The sequence below is a fragment of the Scyliorhinus torazame genome, chromosome 3 (assembly GCF_047496885.1).
Source record: "Scyliorhinus torazame isolate Kashiwa2021f chromosome 3, sScyTor2.1, whole genome shotgun sequence".
NCBI lineage: Eukaryota > Metazoa > Chordata > Chondrichthyes > Carcharhiniformes > Scyliorhinidae > Scyliorhinus > Scyliorhinus torazame.
Window position 1 is genome coordinate 227,457,484 of NC_092709.1, and position 14,234 is coordinate 227,471,717.

The following is a 14,234-nucleotide window of genomic DNA, read 5'->3' on the forward strand; positions in this document are numbered from 1 at the left end:
CTTCCCTACGTACCTCAATGCCATCTAATCTATTAGCCTGGGGCTCAGCATTCTCCTCCACAACATTATCTTTTTCCTGAGTGAATACTGACAAAACATATTCATTTAGTATCTCGCCTATCTCTTCAGACTCCACACACAACTTCCCATCCCTGTCCTTGACTGGTCCTACTCTTTCCCTAGTCATTCGCTTATTCCTGACATACCTATAGAAAGCTTTTGGGTTTTCCTTGATCCTTCCTGCCAAATACTTCTCATGTCCCCTCCTTGCTCGTCTTAGCTCTCTCTTTAGATCCTTCCTCGCTACCTTGTAACTATCCATCGCCCCAACTGAAACTTCACACCTCATCTTCATATAGGCCTCCTTCTTCCTCTTAACAAGAGATTCCACTTCTTTGGTAAACCACGGTTCCCTCGCTCGGCGCCTTCCTCCCTGCCTGACCGGTACATACTTATCAAGAACATGCAGTAGCTGATCCTTGAACAAGCTCCACTTATCCAGTGTGCCCAACACTTGCAGCATACTTCTCCACTTTATCCCCCCAAGTCACGTCTAATGGCATCATAGTTGCCCTTCCCCCAGCTATAACTCTTGCCCTGCGGTGTATACTTATCCCTTTCCATCATTAACGTAAACGTCACCGAATTGTGGTCACTGTCCCCAAAGTGCTCTCCTACCTCCAAATCCAACACCTGGCCTGGTTCATTACCCAAAACCAAATCCAACGTGGCCTCGCCTCTTGTTGGCCTGTCAACAAACTGTGTCAGGAAACCCAGGAGCTACAGGTCGGCACGTATTTAGTTTATTAAAGCATCGGTTCACTGCTTCTCAGCGTCTCGTCTGAATTGATGTCTATCACACTGCAATGAAGTTACTGTGAAAATCCCCTAGTCGCCACATTTGGGTACACAGAGGGAGAATTCAGAATGTCCAATTCACCTAACAGCACGTCTTTTGAGACTTGTGGGAGGAAACTGGAGCACGCGGAAGAAACCCACGTGGACACAGGGAGAAGGTGCAGACTCCGCACAGACAGTGACGCAAGCCGGGAATTGAACCTGGGACCCTGGTGCTGTGAAGCAACAGTGCTAACCACTATGCTACCGTGCCGCCCAGCGAATTATTCCTACTGAGTTGTTCCTGTTTCTAACGAGAGAATTCAACTATCGCCCCATGATATTCTTTACCATCACTAAATTCCCATTATCAACATCAAGGAGGTACCATTGACCAGAAACTGAACTAGACCAGCCATATAAGTACTGTAGCTAGAATAACAGGTAAAGGCTGAGATTTCTGCAGTGAGAACTCAGCTCCCGACTTCCCAACGCATTTCCCCCATTTACAAGGTATAGGTGAGGAGTCTGATTCAATTACCTGGATGGGTGCACTGCCGACAGCTCTCAAGCAGCTCACACAATCCAGGACATCGCAGCCTGCTTGATTAACACCCCATCCACCACCTTAAACATTCATTCCCTCCACCACTGTAGCAACAGTGTATTCTCAACAAAATGCACTGCAACAGCTCACCAAAGTTCTTTCAATACACCTTTCAAATACACAACACACATGGGAACATCATCACCTTTAATGTTCCCCTCCAAGCCCCATATCACCTTGATTGGAAATATATCACAATTTCTTCCCTGTCGCTAGATCAAAAATCTGGAATTCCTTTCCAGGGGTTTAAGTGGATTGTTTAAAGTGGATAAAAGAAGCTGGGAGCTAGCTTTGCATTCCAGAATTATCCCGGAAAAGTCAACAGTTTTTCCAGATGCAAGTGGAGACAGATATAATCATAGCTTTCAAAACTGAATTGAATAACCACCTCAGATACTGTTCCTCTGTTATAAAATATTGAGAATTTTTTGTTTTACAATTTCCAAGGCTTCCTTATTGCTCCCATAAAAATGCATCACTTAGAACAGAGACAAGCAACCAAGTGGTTGTGGAAGGGAAATTAATGAGTTGCCCACTTAGAAGCATGCTGGGAATTTTTGACAATATTTTAGCACTGCTTTTGAACGAAAATAAGTAGGTCAGGTAACTTAAACAAAATGCTGCTTAGTATTTTGGACTCAGCCTTATTATGATAACAAGTTGTTCTTCTGAAGGACTACAAAATGCGTACTCGAGTTGCTTTTAAACCAAGGGCAAAACATTCATATTTCCTCTTGCATATGTTCCCAAGGTTTATCTCTTCAAAATTGTTTATTTCACACTATAAATATAATGGTTTTCAACTGTATAACTCAGAGTACTGTGGAATGGCAATGCAGCTAGACCACGGTCCTCTCCGCAAATATTTGTGTCAAATAAATTTCCTTAATCGAACCACGAAGAATTTGTCTTTATTGGTTCCACGACAGTGGTCATAGGTGTAGCATGAAAACAAATTTAAAATACCGAAATGGCAAGTTCGAGTAAATTTGCACAAAGCATATTTATACATATACACTACAATTCTTGATATTTTACATCAGAGGGATTAAATCTGAGGTGACTATTCAATAACATTCTTGTAAAATATAAATTTTGCCAGGCTAAGGGCAAGGGGAGGGAAAGGGGACTAGCAGAATTGCTCTTGCAGACAGCCGGTCTGGACAAGACAGGCCAGATAACTCCTTCTGTGCTGCAACTATTCTCCTATTCTATTACAGCAGCACTATAGATCTTTGTGTGTTCCAGCCAGATCTTTCAGTGAATGGTGAAACTGGGTGTCTGCCATATACTTTCAAGCACTTGGACTCAAAGGAGTGGAGTTGAGGGCCTTATCTGGGGAAATAGTTCGGGTGAGAAAGTGTAAATTTTTTAACAACATTTTTATTGAACTTTTAACATATATCAAAGGAGAAACAATTACACAGTACAATAGCAAAATATATATCAGGAAAAAGATAAGCAACAACAGTAACATGAACCCCAATAACCATAATGCTGCCCAGAATAATCACCTCCCTCACTAACCTCACCCCTCCCATACCTACCCCTGCCCCACACTAAAAGCTAACAGTGACCAAGTGCAAAATGAATGGCCGCCATCTATGTTGGAACCCAACTTATCGTGACCCTCTTATCGTGAACTTGACCTTCTCAAGGTACAAGAATTCCATTAAATTATCCAGCCATGCTTCGGCACTGAGTAGCATCGCCTGCCTCCAGCTTAGCAGTATCCGTCACCGTGCCAACAGCGGTGCAAATGCCAGAGTATCTGGCCCGTCCCCATCCTCAGCTCTGGTTGGTCCAACACTCCAAATATAGTAACTAACGGGCAGGGCTCTAAGTCAAGATTCAGAATTGCCGATACGGTGCGGAAAAAGGATCTCAAATAGCCCACCAATTTGGGACAGGACCAGAATATGTGCTTATGGTGAGCAGGCCCTCTCGAGCACCGCTCACACTTATCCTCAATTCCCTCAAAAAAATAAACCCATCTTGGCCCTGGTGAGGTGCATCCTAAACACAATCTTTAGTTGTATCAAGCTCAGCCTCGTGCAAGATGATATAGCATTTACCGTACTGTTGTTGAAAACTCACCACTATTCTTAGAAGTCCCCCTATACCAAAAAGGGCCGACATTCTAAATGGTGAACAGGGATTCTCACTCCCTGACTCCGATGCAGGCTTCAGTGGGTGCTATTCAGGTCAAACTATGTTTTCAAGTTATCCCCCGGTATAACCCATACCTTCGCCGAAGATTTCATCTGCCTACCACTTAGTAGCATCGATCCTGGGTCCCGCATTACTAAGTAAGTAAAGAGTACTTTGGAATAACCACTATTTTAGGTTAAAACTTTTAAGTTATTTTATTATATATATTTTTTTCTTTTTAAAAGATGCAACCACTGTCTTTACAGAAAAGTAAAAAGATCTTGCTTCTGGATCCTTCTGGTTGGTTGAAGGGACCTTCAGGCCCAACTTGACAATCAATCTTCTTTTTAAAATCTGGTCTTCTTTACATGTATTCGCTGGTGAGGTCGGTTTCTGTGTCCTATCTTTCCCATGTACTGAGCTGTGAGAGCTGGCTCTGCTGGTTGTCTCTGAGCTGACTCTGCCTACTCTTTAAATTCTAGTCTTCCTTGGATGTTTTAGCTGTCTTAGCTCGGCTGCTTTGTGTTATCTTTCCCATGGCCGAGCTGACTGTAATCTGACTCTGAGCTGCTTGTTCCTTCTCTGCTTTTCCCCTCTCTCCCTCTGAGTTCTGGTTTTGTGTAGTTCCTGCTCTGGTCTCTCGGTTTATATTCTCTTTCCAACAGTTATTAAGTTTTTATGACTTTATTGTAAAGTAATTCTTATTTCACTTTGATTGTAAAAAGTATCTTTGATCTAAACATTCTAATCCAACTAAGTACTCATTTTGACATGACCTCAGCCTCTCAGGTCTCTGATTACATTGTTTCCTTTGTGATGTTCAAAAATGCTTTGGTTTCAAGAGGTGTTACTTTTAATTCCTGTAATTTCTTTAGTTTTATTTTCCAATTGTGTCCTCAGCTCATAATTTTGACTTTGATTTTGGCTTTCTCGTAGACTGATAGTCTCCAGTTTTCTTTAATTTACCTGGTATTGGCAACATTTCACACCTAGAATTGTCACCAAATTCAACTGAACCTCATCCTTTCCTTTCCCGCTGCATACTAAGATAGTTAATTTCAACGAAGGTGTGAGCCATTGTTTTTGGCTTCATTCAAAATCCTGTGTGTTTGCTAAGCCTTCTTGACCAAGGATATCTGCATTTTACAACCCTGCTCTTTGCAGCTGCTGTTAACCCTTTGTGGGATCGTTCCCTGTATCCTCTCATGTTTCTCTCAGACCAGATATTGCCAGACTTCCATGTTTCAAATGACACATCTTTCCATATTTTCAATTACAGTACGAAGGGACTCACTCCACACCTCCTCCTCTAAAATGGGCCCTACCACCCACCTGGCCATCACCACATCCACCCAAACCTGCTCTTCTCCCATAATCCGCCTATAAATCCGTGACATTCTGCCCTCCTCCAACTCTGCACATGAGAGAATCCTTTCCAGCAAGGTGGACGGCAGTGCCTCCGGGAAAGTCGAAAATGTTCGCCTAATGAAGTCCCGCACCTGAAAATATTTGAACCTATCCGATCTCCCAAGCTCTGTTTTCTCCTTCAAGTTCTCACAATTCGCAAACCGCCCTCCACAAATAAATCCCTCACCCTCTCTAGCCCTTTTATCTTTCCATCCCCTGAATGCAGCATCCATCAACAGCTCTGCGTACATCAAGGCAAACCGATCCTCATGTCACAACAAGGCCTCCTCTACCCCTTTTAGCATCTCACCTGTGCCTTCACCGCGTTCGGCGTTCGCACCAATTTTTCATGGATCGAGGCCAAAGCCTCTTCAATAGTGGCTTTGAAAGATTGCTTTATTTCCTAGCCCTGCCATTTGAACTGCCTATCTTCCTGCTTGCCGAACATTTCAAATTCTTGAGCCATTATAGCGGCCAAAGTGTCTAGTGTAATGGGCAAGTGGCAGCCATTTCCCTCCTTCACGTTGCTTCAAAGGGCTTTCCTCCTGAGTCTTTTTTGTGTTAGGCTTTTAAACTGCTGGCTTCATGTTCCTGTCAGTAAGTGTTTCCTTACTACCCTCACCAGAAAAAAACAGAGAAAAGGGACCAATTGCATGATCTTGCCAGGAGCTACTTTCGGTGCATCCCATCTTTACATGATGTCACCCAGAAATCGAGATGAGCGTGCAGTTGAGTATATCAGTAGTGGCTGAAATATTGTGATGAATGAAGAGTCAAAAAGTAGGCAGTTGCAATTGTAAGTGAATTTGTTTCTTTCCAGAGGTGTACACAGAACCAAGTAGGGTTGGGAGAGGTAAGGAAGAAGCGGAAGAAGAGGGATAGAAACGAATGGTTGGGCATGGCCTTATTTGTGATTGACACCTGGAAGCAGTAAGGCCGCATAGCACAGTAAGAACAAGTGAGTGACCATGTATATGGGTAGGGGGGTTTACTTGACAGGAAAGAAGAACATTGAATTCAGGAGAGAGACAGCATAATGAATTGAGATGGAAAGCCACAGTTGTGATATTCCCACTACATTGCAGATCTCGATAGACAAACAGCCTCCAGATGTGTCACATGATTTCTGATGCTTCCACATCTTATTGCAAAATTATATATTTTTTAAAGTATACAGTGCGTGTCTTTTCATGGTCTCTGGCTGAAATAATTTTCAATTGTTCCTTGCAGGAGCAGCATGTCTCCTCAAATGGGCTGTTTCTGTGTTGTAATTTCTGTGTGATACTGTCAATGAAGAAATAACAGTGCAAACAAGCAGGTTATAAGATTAATAAAAAGCAAAATACTGCAGCTTCTGGAAATCTGAAATAACAATAGATAATATTGGAAAAGGTCGGCCAGTTTTGATTGTGAAAATAGAAACATGAATATTTCAAGTGCATAAGAACAGAAGAAATGTCGGGCAAATGGCCCTAGCTAATTGTTTCAATTACTTCATCTAACCAATTACATATATATCAAACAGCAGCTGAAAGTCTTCTCATCAAAGCAGAACACGATGTATTGTTTATGCATATCATTTTCACAAATCCTACATGCCATTAATTTCTACAGCAAAAAAGCTCCTAGGCATTGATTACAGTATAATTCTAGCTTTTCTACACATACAATGGCCTGGATTTTCTCAAATATCGCCACAGGCTGAAGTTGAGCGGGAAAAGCGGCATTAAGCCCGCCGACGGCAATGATAGCGTTTCACGCCATATAGTGCAGCATTTAGTGTCAAATGTTTTCATGTACGGGGTTCACGTCGTATCGTTGGTGGGGTAGCCTCTGATTTCTCGCTGCAATCATTGGGGTGCCACATTTGAAGGCCACCCCAGCGCACAGCAGCCACACTTCGCAGGACGCAATAATGGATGCCTGGAGATGTGCCCCAAGTTTTCAGATGACTCCCTGGAGGGACTGCTCTGTGCTTTGAAGGCCTGCCATGATATTTTTTAAATGCATTTTATTCCAAACGTATTCAAAACTTACAAAACATAAATAATCCGGGGAACACACTCCCCAACTCACAGTTTTACAGTCTGTACAAATGTTTCCCCTTTTTCACCCCGTGCACCCCCCCCCCCCCCCCCCCCGGCGACAATTCCTCAAACATGACATGGCCACGAACAGTCCACACCATGCCTCAAAGCCCTCCGCTGAACCCCTCAGTTCAAAATTAATTTTCTCCAACCAGAGGAAGTTGTATAGATCCCCTAACCAGGCCGCCACCCCCCACCGGAGCCGTGAGGCAGCAGTGTTAACGACTGTGCCACGTTGCTGCCCTGCCATAGTGTACTCTATCCGCACTCAAGACGAAAAGCAGCCAGCAAAGTGATAAACCCAACATGGTCAGCAGCAGTGGTCAGTGCCAATGCCCTGCAGAAGAGCCAATACAACGCTGCCTTGGCTCTGCTCCAATGTTCTTCTGGTAAATCCTAATTCGCTTTCCTTCCCATTCACAATCCTACCGTGCCCTGGTCCACTTCAAGATCTATTCCTTGTCCTGGAACTTATGCAGCCGCACAATCACTGCCTGTGGCGCCTCCCCCGCTCTCGGCTTCTGCCTCAGGGGCCCATGGGCCCGATTCACCTAAAAGGCCTTGTCCAACAACTTCTCCTCCACCAACCTGGCCAGCATCCCCGCGACATAGCTGGTTGCATTTGTTCCCTCCACTCCCTCCGGCAGGACAACAATCCGCAGATTTTTCTGCTTGGACCTATTTTCCTGGTCCTCCACCTTCGCCTGCAGTGACTCACACATATGTCCCAGAATCGCCATCTCTGCCTCCAATGATGGGCAGCACAGTGGGTTAGCTCTGCTGCGTCACGGCACCAAGGTCCCAGTTTCGATCCTGGCTTTGGGTCACTGTCCGTGTGGAGTTTGCACATTCTCCCCGTGTTTGCATGGGGTTTCACCCCCACAACCAAAAGATGTGCAGGCTAGGTGGATTGACCACGCTAAATTGCCCCTAAATTGGAAAAAATGAATTGGGTACTCTAAATTTTTTTTTTTTTTAATCTCTGCCTCCAATGGAACAATAGGTCACTCTGGTCAGACAGGGAGGCAGTGGCATAGTGGTATTGTCGCTGGACTAGTAATCCAGTAGACCCAAGGTAATGCTGGATTCAAATCCCACCAGGGCAGATGGTGGAATTTGAATTCAATTTTTAAAAATCTGAAATTAAAAGTCTAATGACAACCATGAAACCATTGTCAATTGTTGTAAAAACCCATCTGGTTCACTAATGTTTTTTCGGTAAGGAAATCTGCCATCCTTACCTGATCAGGCCTACATGTGACTCCAGACCCACATCAATGTGGTTGACTCTTAAATGCCCTCAGGGATGGTTCACAAATGCTGGCGTGGCCAGTGACGCCCACATCCCTTGAACGAATAAAGAAAAAAAAACATCTCCACCTCCTGGATCATCGTCCTTGCATCTCGAGGCACTTCTCCACCTGTTCCAGGGTCGCGCAAAGAGATACCACTGCCCCCTCAATCACTTTTGACCAGCTGTTCTGCACTTTCATTCATTGCAGCCAAGATTCATCCTTGATAAACTCGTCAACTTCTCCATTTGCAGTTTAGCAACCGATGACGACCCTTCTCTTCTGCCATTCTTATAATTGAAAAGCCACGAGTCTCCTCCAACTATTTAGCCAGGTCTTTCACAATCTTCTGCCGAGTTTGATAACCCGTAAACGTGCCCATTCAGGGGAGAACCTCTCCCCCTACGCGCTACACACCATTTATCCGCTAAAACTATCCAGAACTCGGTTACAAAGGTCTAAAACCAATACCTTGAAGCAGGAGCATCCCTGTGCGCAACCACTCACTCCATGGATGCCATCAATAGGCTTGCGCAAACCATATTAGGAATAACATCAAAGCCATGGAAAAGTTACAGAGAACTGACAAGGCAATGAGACCAGGAGTGAGAGGTTATTGTTTAAGCAGGATGCAGAAGAGGGATGTATTAGAGGTTTCCAAAAAGGTTGAGAAAATTGGTCTGTCATTTAACACTGAAACGGTGCATCTGTAATGTCTTGAATTCAGAGTCATAATAGGGTAGATTTGGGGCGGCACGTGGCACAGTGGAGCATTGCTGCCTACGGCGCTGAGGACCCGGGTTCAAATCCCGGCCCTGGGTCACTGTCCGTGTGGAGTTTGCACATTCTCCCCGTGTCTGCGTGGGTTTTACCCCCACAACCCAAAGATGTGTAGGTTAGGTGGATTGGCCACACCAAATTGCCCCTTAATTGGAAAAAAAGAATAATTGGGTGCTCTAAACTTAAAAAAAATTAAGTAAAATAATAGGGTAGATTTTCTGTGGGGCTTCTTCCAATTGTAACTGTGACAATCAGCCAAAATCCTGGGAAAACAATAGAAATAATTGTTTATCCCACTTTTGCAGGATATTTGTCAAAGTCATGGCTAGATATCAGGAGAACCTACACAGAACTTTATTGCACTTGTCAAAAGATTTCATTAATTTTATGCCAAAGTTATGATAAGTGTTTGGAAAACCCCATCTGCCAATATCTAGATCACTGCCTGATGAATAAAAATGATCTGAAAAGACAGTCCAGGATGACTGAGCTACTGGGTACGTCTAGTTGAGTAAAGAGACTTGGCATAGATTTGTGATGGGCAGGTCATAGAATCATAGAAGTTTACAGCATGGAAACAGGCCCTTCGGCCCAACCAGTCCATGCCGCCCAGTTTTTACCATTAAGCTAGTCCCAGTTGCCTGCACTTGGCCCATAACCCTCTATACCCATCTTACCCATGTAACTATCTAAATGTTTTTTAAAAGACACAATTGTACCCGCCTCTACTACTACCTCTGGCAGCCCATTCCAGACACTCACTACCCTCTGAGTGAAGAAATTGCCCCTCTGGGCCCTTCTGAATCTCTCCCCTCTCACCTTAAACCTATGCCCTCTAGTTTTAGACTCCCCTACCTTTGGGAAAAGATGTTGACTATCTACCTTATCTATGCCCCTCATTATTTTATAGACCTCTATAAGATCACCCCTAAGCCTCCTACGCTCCAAGGAAAAAAGTCCCAGTCTATCCAGCCTCTCCTTATAACTCAAACCATCAAGTCCCGGCAACATCCTAGTAAATCTTTTCTGCACTCTTTCCAGTTTAATAATATCCTTCCTATAATAGGGTGACCAGAACTGCACACAGTATTCCAAGTGTGGCCGTACCAATGTCTTGTACAACTTCAACAAGACGTCCCAACTCCTGTATTCAATGTTCTGACCAATGAAACCAAGCATGCCGAATGCCTTCTTCACCACCCTGTCCACCTGCGACTCCACCTTCAAGGAGCTATGAACCTGTACTCCTAGATCTCTTTGTTCTATAACTCTCCCCAACGCCATACCATTAACTGAGTAGGTCCTGGCCTGATTCGATCTGCCAAAATGCATCACCTCACATTTATCTAAATTAAACTCCATCTGCCATTCGTCGGCCCACTGGCCTAATTGATCAAGATCCCGTTGCAATCCTAGATAACCTTCTTCACTATCCACTGTGCCACCAATCTTGGTGTCACCTGCAAACTTACTAACCATGCCTCCTAAATTCTCATCCAAATCATTAATATAAATCACAAATAACAGTGGACCCAGCACCGATCCCTGAGGCACACCACTGGTCACAGGCCTCCAGTTTGAAAAACAACCCTCTACAACCACCCTCTGCCTTCTGTCGTCCAGCCAATTTTGAATCCAATTGGCAACCTCACCCTGGATCCCGTGAGCTTTAACCTTCTGCAACAACCTACCATGCGGTACCTTGTCAAAGGCTTTGCTAAAGTCCATTTAGACAACGTCTACTGCACTGCCCTCATCTACCTTCTTGGTCACCCCCTCAAAAAACTCAATCATGCCTGACTAATTTTGTTGAACAGTTTCAGGAGTGCACTAGCATAATGGATAGGACAATATTTAGTCAATGTGGACTTCCAGAAGACATCGGCTAAGTTTTTAGAAAATAGATTATTTGGATGAAGAATACAGAATGCGAGATAACCCTGTGACATAGTTTGTAATTCATCAGGAGGTAGGAGACTGTTCATTTCCTGAATGGCAAATGTGACAAATGGTGTTTCCAAGTATCTGTACTGGGGCTTCAGATTTTCACCTTAGAATTAATGATTTGGATGAGTAATAGACAAAGATTGCAGACAACACTAAATTAGGATTAAGATTTAGACTTATTGTCATGTGTACAGAGGTACAGTGAAAGTATTGTTCTGCATACTGTCCAGATCATTCCATATATGGAAAATATAGGACATACGATAAATATACAATATAAATACATAGACATCGGGTAAAGCATACGGACTGTAGTACTACACAATAGAGAAGATGCAAAGAGAGGTCAGTTCAGTGCATAAGAGGATCATTCAGGAGTCTGGTACAGAGGGGAAGAAGCTGTTTTTGAATCTGTTAGTGCGTGTTCTCAGGCTTCTGTATCTTCTGCCCGATGGAAGAGATTTAAAGAGAGAATAACCTGGGTAGGAGGGGTCTTTGATTAGGCTGCCTGCTTTCCCAAGGCAGCAGGAGGTGCAGACAGAGCCAATGAATGGAAGGCGGGTTCTTGTGATGGATTGGGCTGTGTTCACGGCTCTCTATAGTTTCTTACGGTCTTGGGCTGAGCAGTTGCCATACCAGACTGTAATGCAGCCAGATAGGATGCTTTCTATGGTGCATCTGTAAAAACTAGTAAGAGTCAATGTGGACATGCCGAATTTCCTTAGTTTACTGAGGAAGTATAGGTGCTGTTGTGCTTTCATGGTCATAACATCAACGTTGGTGGACCAGGACAGATTGTTGGTGATGTGCACACTTAGGAATTTGAAGTTGTCAACCATCTCCACATCGGCACCATTGATGCAGACAGGGGTGTGTAGATACTTCGCCTCCTGAAGTCAATGATCGATTCCTTAGTTTTGCTGACATTGAGGGAGAGATTGTTGTTGTTGCACCACGCCACTAGATTCTATATCTCCCTCCTGTACTCTGACTCATCGTTGCTTGAGATCCAACCCATTATGGTCGTGTCATCAGCAAAATTGTAGATGGAGTTGGAGACAAATTTTGCCACAGTCATGTGTGTATAGGGAGTATATTAGGGTGCTAATTATGCAGCCTTGCGGGGCCCCAATTTTGAGGGCTATCATGAAGGAAGTGTTGTTGTTTATCCTTACTGATTGTGGTCTATGGGTCAGGAAGTCAAAGATCCAGTTGCAGAGGGGGGAGCCAAATCCTAGATTTTGAAGTTTTGTTATGAGTTGGCTGGGATTATGGTGTTAAAGGTGGCGCTGTGGTCAATGAATAGGAGTCTGATTTAGGAGTCTGATTTAGGAGTCCCTGTTGTCCAGATGCTCCAGGGATGAGTTTACCGGCTATGGAGGTATGCAAATTGCAGTGGATCAAGGCTTCCTGGGAGAATGGAGTTGATATGTCTCATGGCCAACCTGTCAAAGCACCTAATGATAGATGTCAAAGCAACCTGATGGTAGTCGTTGAGGCACGTTGCTTGATTCTTCTTTGGCAACCGATATGATGATGGTCCTCTTGAAGCTGTTGGAAACCTCGGAATGGAGTAGGAAGAGGTTGAAGATGGTCTCGAACACACCCACTAGTTGGTCCACGCAGGATCTGAGTGCATGGCCAGGGACTCCGGAGGATCTGTTGCTTTCCGAGGTTTCACTTTCAAGAAGTCCGATCTGACTTTAGAGGTTGTGACGAAAGTTATGGGTGTGTCCGAATCTGTTGGGGCAGTTGACAACGGTTTCTTGGATTCCTGCTCGAAATGAGCATAGAATGCATTGTGTTCATCGGGGAGGAGGTGTACTGTTGCCATAGATTCTACTTGGCTTTGCTTTTTAGCCTGTTATATTGTTTAAGCTTTGCCACAACCGACGAGAGTCACAGATGAGATGTGAGACACAGTAATAATAATAATAATAACCTTTTATTGTCACAAGTATGAAGTTACTGTGAAAAGCCCCTAGTCGCCACATTCCAGCACCTGTTTGGGTAAGCTGGTACGGGAATTTAACCAACGCTGCTGGCCTTGTTCGGCATCACAAACCAGCTGTCTAGCCCACTGAGCTAAACCAGCCCAGTAAGTTGTATGAATGAGAGCAAAGGAAAATAACAGATTAAGTGAGTGGGTAAAACTATAGCAGATGCAGTTCAATTTGAGGTCATCCACTCTGGATCAGTAAACGATAATTAGAATATTTTGTTAGTTGTGACAGACCAGAGCAGTTGCAGAGCAAAGAGATTTAGGTGTAAATGTATACAAATCAACAACAACACTCATATTTATATGGTGCCTTTAACATAATAAAATGTCGTAAGGTTCTTCACAGGAGCATTAAGAAATAAAATATGACTCTAATCCATGTAATAGAATATTAGATCAGATGACCAAAAGCTTGGTCAAAGAGCTAAGTTCTAAGGAGTGTCTTAAAGGAAGAAAGCATGGTAAGAGATGGAGCTATATAGAAAAGGTACAGACCGAGGCAACTGAAAGTGGGCCACCAATAGTGGAGAAATTAGAATCGGAGTTGTTCAAGAGGCCAGAATTAAAAGAGCACAGATATCTTAGAGGGTGAGAGGAAATGACAGATATAAGAAGAGTAAAGCCATAGAGTGATGTGAAAAAAAGGATAAGAATTTTAAAATCAAGATGTTGCTTCACCTAAAACCAATATAAGTCAGCAAGCACAGAAGTGATAAGTGAACGGGGTTTGCTGCAAGTTAAGATACGGGCAGCAGAGTTCTGGACTACCATAGGTTTATGGAGGATGGAATATGGGTGACCAACCAGGAGTGCATTAGCATAGTCAATTCGAGAGAGAACAAAGAAACTAATAAGTGTTTCAGCAGCAGATGAGCTGAGATTATTATTATTATTAGACATGTACTATTGGTAAGCTTGTACTGAAGTTTACTCAGAATTAAGGGTTTACCATATTAGACAATGTACGGTGAAAGGCAAGAGAAGAAAAAATAAATCTAATTTTCTAAGGATAACCAGTGTATAAGCAGTTTCTTTTGATACTACAATGTTAGAATGCACTGCTGTGTTCAATTATGTTCTCTCTGCTCTGCTAGTAAATTGCTTATTTATGCTTAAGTGGAAAA